Here is a 7,623-nt window from a genome sequence, read left to right as displayed (position 1 = left end):
ACATATGTATATGTATAACTGATTCACTTTGTTATAAAGCAGAAACTAACACACCATTGTAAAGCAATTATACCCCAATAAAGATGTTAAATAAAAAAAAAAATTCCAGCTGGGTTCCTCCCTGGCGATTCCCACCCACACTGACGCCCTCCGCTGAGCTCCTGCTTCCCTCGAGTCCTGTCCTGTTTGTTCAAGACAGCGTCTGTCTCTCTTCCTCACTCTTAAATCCGTAATCCTCAGCTTGGAGGTCACCCAATCTGCTGGTCCTACTTGTAACACGGTGGGGTTTTTTCTTTAAAGTACTCACCATGAGTAACAATGAACTAATTTCTTTTTTTTCATACATTTATTTATTTAATTAATTTATTATTTTTTGGCTGCGTTGGGTCTTCGTTGCTGTGTGCGGGCTTTCTCTAGTTGTACTCTTCGTTGCAGTGCACGGGCTTCTCTTGTTGTGGATCACGGGCTCTACACGCTCGGGCTCAGTAGTTGTGGCTCGTGGGCTCTAGAGCGCAGGCTCAGTAGTTGTGGCGCATGGGCTTAGTTGTTGTGCTGTACGTGGGATCTTCCTGGACCAGCGCTCAAACCCGTGTCTCCTGAATTGGCAGGCGGCTTCTTAACCACTGTGCCACCAGGGAGGCCCAACAATGAACTAATTTCTAAGTTAATTCTTGAACGTGCAGATTCTAAGACAAACAGTTCTTTCACATTTGAACATCCCTGAAGCAGGGAGCTGTGTCCTGCGATTAATGACATCCTAGCATCATAACCGTAGCTTTTATTTTGGTGGAACAAAGTACAGGGATCCCTGCTTCTCTAAAGTTCACTTTATGCCACTTTGCTTTTACCAAAGATCTGCACTCGTGCCTGTTTTTGCTAACCAAGAGTAATGTGAAGATTTTCACTTTTACGAAAAAAGGTAATTGCTTCATTTTACGCCATTCCGGCTTATGGAAGGCCTCACGGGAACGCTCTGCTTCCGGACAGCAGGGGACACCCGTGACGGTGAGTCTTACGATCAGTGGTGCTTTAGAGTCCATGGAACATGGTACACGTCTGCTGGTGTAGGGCCCTGTTTAGTGATGGTCTCATCGGACTGTAAGTTCCCAGAAAGCGGTGACCAGCTCAGCTCACGGCTGCACCCCAGGCCTGGCTCAGTCTCCAACCGGCTGCTCTTGTCAGCTATTTGACGGATGAATGGCGAGTTCTTCAAGGGTGCAGTCAGTCCATGCTGCTTCCCCCGAGCACACAGTTCCTGGAACCGTGCTGCTTGCACTTAGCCACTTGCTGAGTCAACAAAATTCAAGCCAGATAGCATCACCCCCGACGGGTCTGTGCTCCCTGATAGAAAGAAGAGGATTAAACATGCCTCATTCTTCTAGAGGGAAAAGCAAGGTAAGCACTGCCAGGAGAACCCACTGACGTCTCCTTTCTTTTCCTTGGCAAACAACTGGCCCGGCCAAGCAGTAAAGAGAATGCTGCTTCCTGAAATCTGTACACATGTGATCTCTCGTTTTGTCTTTGTGGCAATGCTCTCTGCCTCGGACTTTGCACGGGAATCATTTGAAAGTGGTATCATTTTTTTCTCCCGAGGGTCGACAATGTTCAGAAAATGACACACTTGTAACTCTTGGCAGCTGCAAACCACTTACGAGCACGTTGTTCCTACATATCAAGTAAAATGACTCTTGAATAGGCAGGAAGGCAAGTCTGCCCTGTTAGGAGGGGACGTTGAGCTCCCGGTCCCGGTTCCTCAAGTGCAAGTCCACAGGTCGGCGCTTGGGCCGCACGCACACAGGCAAGTCCTTCCGCCGCTGCCCTGCTGGTGACATGGGGGCCGCGCAGAGGGGCACAGAGGAGAAAGAGGACACAATTCATGCCATAGGAGCTCCGCTCCCATTTCCGCCTGTTTATTCTCTGCCAAAGCAAGTCCCTGATCTCTTGGGGATTGATACTTTTGTAAATTACAGTGTAAATGTCACAGCAACGTTAAATTGCTAGAAAAATTTCCAAGTAATAACAGTGAGAGCCATTTGAGGGGGCTGGGTGCGGCAGCTACATACCAGGCACTGTATCAGATTGCTTCATACACTGGGTCACCTGGATTCATCTTCAAAACGATCCTACGTAGATAATCTCCATTTCGTGCCCTTTGGGGGCACGTGACCCTTGCCGAATGCTGGGGAGCCGATGAGGGTCAGATCTGTGATTTGGACTCAGACACCTCTCAGTTATCTGAAGAATATACGTGCTGTCCGTCTGATCAGCGCTGCTGAGGGCAGGGACTCCGTCCGCAGGAGTTAGTTGGGGGTGGGGGTCTTGCCTGGCCCCCCTCTGCTCATGACCATCACAGGTGGCGGGGGAGTGCAGGGTGGAGGGCGGTGCCGGGAAGAGCCATCCTCGATGAGGAAGCGGGTGAGGGAAAGAAGAAATGGTGCATTAAGCAAAAGCACGTTTAAAATGAGGGGGTTGGAAAAGGTAACTGAGAAGCAGGTGTAGCCAGGAGAAGCCAAGAAGAGAACGAGTGGATAAACAATTGAACAGGTCATCAACGAAAACAGCCTGTTTCATCAACACCCCAGCGGCAGGAGGGCGGAGCTCGGCCCCGGGGTTGCACGGCCCTGTCTGTCCGTCTCCAGGAGCAGAGGCTGCCGTCAGGAAGTGGCTCAGGAGGCCCAGGGCAGCCCGGTCCTCTTCTGGCTCTTCTTATTCAGTGCCGTGGACACTCTGGCTCAGAGAACCCCAGGTTCCAACAGGTGCCGGAGCCTTCTCCTCCTTCACGTACAGAAGACAGCTCAGATGTCCTCTTGACAAATTCCCAAAGTCAACCAGGTCATCAAGTAGGTTTTATTTAACGCGTTGACACACAGTGCTGGTATCCAGCCTTAATTGGATCTGAACTCTTCCCTCCCTTCCAGAAGGCTGGCCTCATCACCTCTGCACAGGTGCAGTCCCTGCCAGGTGCTCAGGCAGGCGTTACCCCCTCCTGCCTCGAGCACCTGACCCTACTGGACCTCCAGCACTGGGAACCACCCACTTCTTGACGACTCCCATAGGGCACTTGTAATGGATCGAAGCAAAAGCCATTCTCCAGTAACTTTTATCCATAGGTCATACTTGTCCCTTTGGAGAACACACAAAACAAGCCTAACCTTTCTAACCAGAACATATACATACACTACTGGTTAAGAGCAAGGGCTTGGGGGCTAGCAGGCTCATATGAATGTCCTGGCTCTGCCGCTTACTAGCTGTGTGACCTTGGGCAAGTTAATTAACCTCTCTGAGCCTCCATTTCTTCATTGGAAAACCGGGGAGCCTGTGAACCTCACAGGGTTGCTGTGAGAATTTCTCTTATTGAAGTGTAATTAACATAGCATTTTATTACTTTCAGGCATAGAATGTAATTATTTCATATTTGCATATATCGCAAAATGATCACCAGAGTAAGTCCAGTTAACATCCGTCACCACATGTAACACTGTACCTTGGTATCTGCAGGGGACTGGTTCCTTGAGGCCCCAAGGCTACCAGAATATGCAAATGCTCAAGTTCCTTTTACCAAAGGGCATAGAAATTGCATATAACCTATGCACACCCTCCTGTATACTTTAAATCATCTCTAGATTATGGTACTTTTTTTTTTGTTTTTGCAGTACGCGGGCCTCTCACTGTTGTGGCCTCTCCCGTTGCGGAGCACAGGCTCTGTACTCGCAGGCTCAGCAGCCATGGCTCACGGGCCCAGCCGCTCGGCGGCATGTGGGATCTTCCCAGACCGGGGCACGAACCCGTGTCCCCTGCATCGGCAGGCGGACTCTCAACCACTGCGCCACCAGGGAAGCCCGGATGGTGTCTTTTGATGCATAAAATGTTTAATTTTCATCAAGTCCAATTTTTCTACAGTATTTTTCTTTTTGTTCCTGTCCCTTTGGTGTCATATCTAAAAAATTATTGCCAAATCCAATGTTGTGAAGCTTTAGCCCTATGTTTCCTTCTTAGAGTGTTATTGTTTTAGCTCTTGCTTTTAGGTCTTTGATGCATTTTGAGTTAATTTTGTAGATGGTGTCTGGTAAGGTTATAAAGTCATTCTTTAGCATGTGGATATCTCGTTTTCCTGGCACCATTTCTCAAAAGGACTGTCCTTTCCCCGTTGAATGGTCTCAGCACCATGTAAAAAATGTTTATTTGTGAATTAATACTTTGTATTTCAGAACGGATTGCAAATTCCCCCAGTGGGCAGAGTTGGGCCCAGAGCTCAGCGCAAGGAATTCTTTGGCTGGAGGAAGTGGGACCATCTCACCTCCCCTAGCACCCAGCCACAGCCTTGAATGAGCAGATGTTTAATAAACAGTAGTAAAATTAATTTACAAAAGTACCATAGGAGATACATATACCTCACAAGTAACTAAAATACCATGCGTCGCCAATTAGTATAAATAGGTAATGAACGGGTAATTTCCAACTAAAAGGAAAAAGAAATCAGGTAACAATTTTTAAAGCACCTTAAACCTAGTTACTTAAAGAAAAGCACCATTAAATTCTGCTCTCCACGATTACGACAGGATTACTGTGTTTGCTCTGGGCCTCCGCCTTCAAGAAGGACATCTATATCCAACAAATATTTGTTGAATTTCCTTTGTATACAAAGTGCAGATTTATCCAGATTCTACACAGGCCCTGAAAGGTAGTTCCATCCCTGACCACCAGGAGGCAGCCGAGGCGAGCACATCTTCGTGGCCGGGGGGAAGGACAAGGGCCGTTGGTGCCTCTGCGGGACCCACGCGCCAGGGGCTCCCCGCTCACAGAGCAGCAGTGCGCTCCGGGCTCTCGTCTCTGCACACTTTTCTGAGCTGGAAATGTTGTCGAATATGGAAATGGGACCTATCAATTGAGAATTCGGCTCTAAGCAGTTTGGCGCGCGCGCGCCCACACACGTGTGTATATGTGTGTGTGTGTGTGTGCGTGTGTGCGTGATATATGCATGTATGTACATATATATATTTCCCTGAAGCTATCCTAAACACAATCTCTCTTGAAACCAAATGAGAAGCAGTCTTAAAACTTAAACCAAATGTTTAACAACTTAGCTGTCTACCCAGAGTACGTACAATATGACACGTAAGGAAACCAGTGTCTTCTAGTCTTGCTAATCTTTTTTTTTTTTAAGCTTTTTTTTTTTTTGAAAATTAATTCATTTATTTATTTATATTTTTGGCTGTGTAGGGTCTTCGTTTCTGTGCGAGGACTTTCTCTAGTTGCGGCGAGCGGGGGCCACTCCTCATCGCCGTGCACGGGCCTCTCACTGTCGTGGCCTCTCTTGTTGCGGAGCACAGGCTCCAGACACACAGGCTCAGTAGTTGTGGCTCACGGGCCCAGTCGCTCCGCGGCACGTGGGATCCTCCCAGACCAGGGCCCGAACCCGTGTTCCCTGCATTGGCAGGCAGACTCTCAACCACTGCGCCACCAGGGAAGCCCTAGTCTTGCTAATCTTTACACAACATCACTGAACATTTTTATTGTAGTAAAATATGCATGCTATAAAATTTACCGTCTTAACCATTTTAATTGTGCAGTTCCGTGTCTAAGTACATTCGCGTTGTTCTGCAATCACCTCCGTAACCTCATATAAGTGGAATTGTACGGTATTCGTCTATTCGTGACCGGCTTATTTCACTTAACATGATGTCCTCGAGGGTCACGTGTTGCAGCCTGTATCAGAATTTCCTTCCTTTTTCCCGGTGGATAATATTTCATAGTACATATAAGCACATTTTTTTAGCTATTCATGGAGTTGTTTCCACCTTTTGGCGATTGTGAATCATGCTGCTATGCATATGCGTACAAACATTTGATTGACACAGTATCATTTTAAATCGGCATTTTTAATGAAAAGTTTTAAATTATTGCAATATTGTATTTCCACTTTTTATCCTCGGAATACCGATAATAGTGTTTGTTTAAGAGACTAAGTATTAAGAACTTTCAGTTCTTCTGAGATCAAGAAAAGATAAAACTATTCGTGCACTTCTCAGAGAGAGTTAAAAATCGAGAAAAGTATCTGAAGACCTTCTCTAGTAATAGTCCCCAATTAAAAAACAAAACCTAAGTCCACATAACCACCACCTACTACACACATACACGTCCGAGGTCTACAAGGTGAAGGTGTTGTAGACATGCCTGGCGGCTTAGCGTTCCTTCTCCGTGGGAGAACCTCAAGTTCAGACCTCAACTGAACAGGCAAATTCTGCGGGGCAAGCAGATAGCTCATCAGACAGCTCCGAGCGCTAATAAAGGCTCCGTGCGGCTTTGAAAACAACCAGAGCCTCGAATTTCGCCGCCTTCCTGCCCCAGTGCCGCCGCTCACTCGGGACTGGTGAGAGCGGCCGGCCCCTCCAGTCACCCAACATTTACTACACCTCCTCCCGGGCCGCCCGGGGGACGCGGGCGCAGAGCAGCGCAGGCCGCACGCAGCCTAGACGCGGCCGCCCCCTGGTCCCCCGCAGGAATCCCGGGGCCCTCGACTGAATTTAGCTTGTCTGACTTGAGCCAGGCTCGCCGCGCTATTTAGAGACCCCCGCACAACGTGGCCGCAGCGGCCGCGGAACACGCACCCCGGGCGGAACCCGGCCCCGCGCGGCGCCCCGCAATCCACGCCCCGCGCCCGCCCGCCTAGCACCCTCAGCGAGCAGGCGGGAGGTCCAGCCGCGGGGCAGGTGCGGGCGCGGGGCGTGGAGTGCGGGGTGGAGCCAGGCGGAGGCGGGCTGTGGAAGGCGGGGTTCGGAATGTGGAAAGGGGCGCAGGACGCGGACTAGGGGGCGGGGGCGGCCGTGGAGCAGGGTGTGGGACGCGCGGTGAGGCGGTGGGATGTGAGATGGGGACGGAGGGGGGGCGCTGGGGGCGGCCGCAGGACGGGGCTGGGCCGGGCGAGGCGAGGCGGGGCGGAGGCGAGGGGCGTGGCGCGGGGCCCGGGCGCGGGGCGCAGCGCGGGGCGCCGGGATGGCTCCGGGGCGGGGAGCCCGGGTGGCGCGGGGCGCACGCGTCGAGCCGCGCGCACGGGACGGCGGTGTCCGGCAGAGCGGCCCGAGCCCTGCCCGCGGGAGGAGCGCACCGGGTTGGCGCGGCGGGTAAGCGCGGGCTGCTGGGAATTCCCTCGGGAATCTGGGGGCGTTTGGGGGCAGCGGGAACGGACAGCGGGGCTCGGGCACTTCCTGGAGGCTTTCGCAGTCACTGCCACCCGTTTGCTCCTGGAGAGCTCGGCGGAGCGATGGCTTCCTGGGTGGGCGGCTGGAGGCGGCTTCAGGCCTCTTCCTGGGTTTTTCCCCTGAGGGGGAGCGGGACCTGCCCTAGAAGTTCAGGTCCAGGGTCTGAAGGACCCTGTGGACGCTGGGCCGCTGCCGGCCTCGCCACGCTCCCTGCGGGGTGCGCGCTGCTGTTCCCGAAGGTCTTGCCTCGCCTGCGTTCCTTTAAGAAACTCTCAAAGTTTTTAAGGAAAGACTTTGGCTCTAGGTGCCAAGACCTCATTTCTTGCCGGATGTGCGCGTGGTGGTGCGTTTAAGTAGAATTTGCAGAGAGTGGAAAGATCCCTTATCTGCGCCCTGCCGGAGCCCCTTTGGGGCTGTGCTGACA

This window comes from Phocoena phocoena, chromosome 18 (genome assembly GCF_963924675.1).
Source record: "Phocoena phocoena chromosome 18, mPhoPho1.1, whole genome shotgun sequence".
NCBI classification, from domain to species: Eukaryota; Metazoa; Chordata; class Mammalia; order Artiodactyla; family Phocoenidae; genus Phocoena; species Phocoena phocoena.
This window is presented reverse-complemented; position numbering follows the sequence as displayed.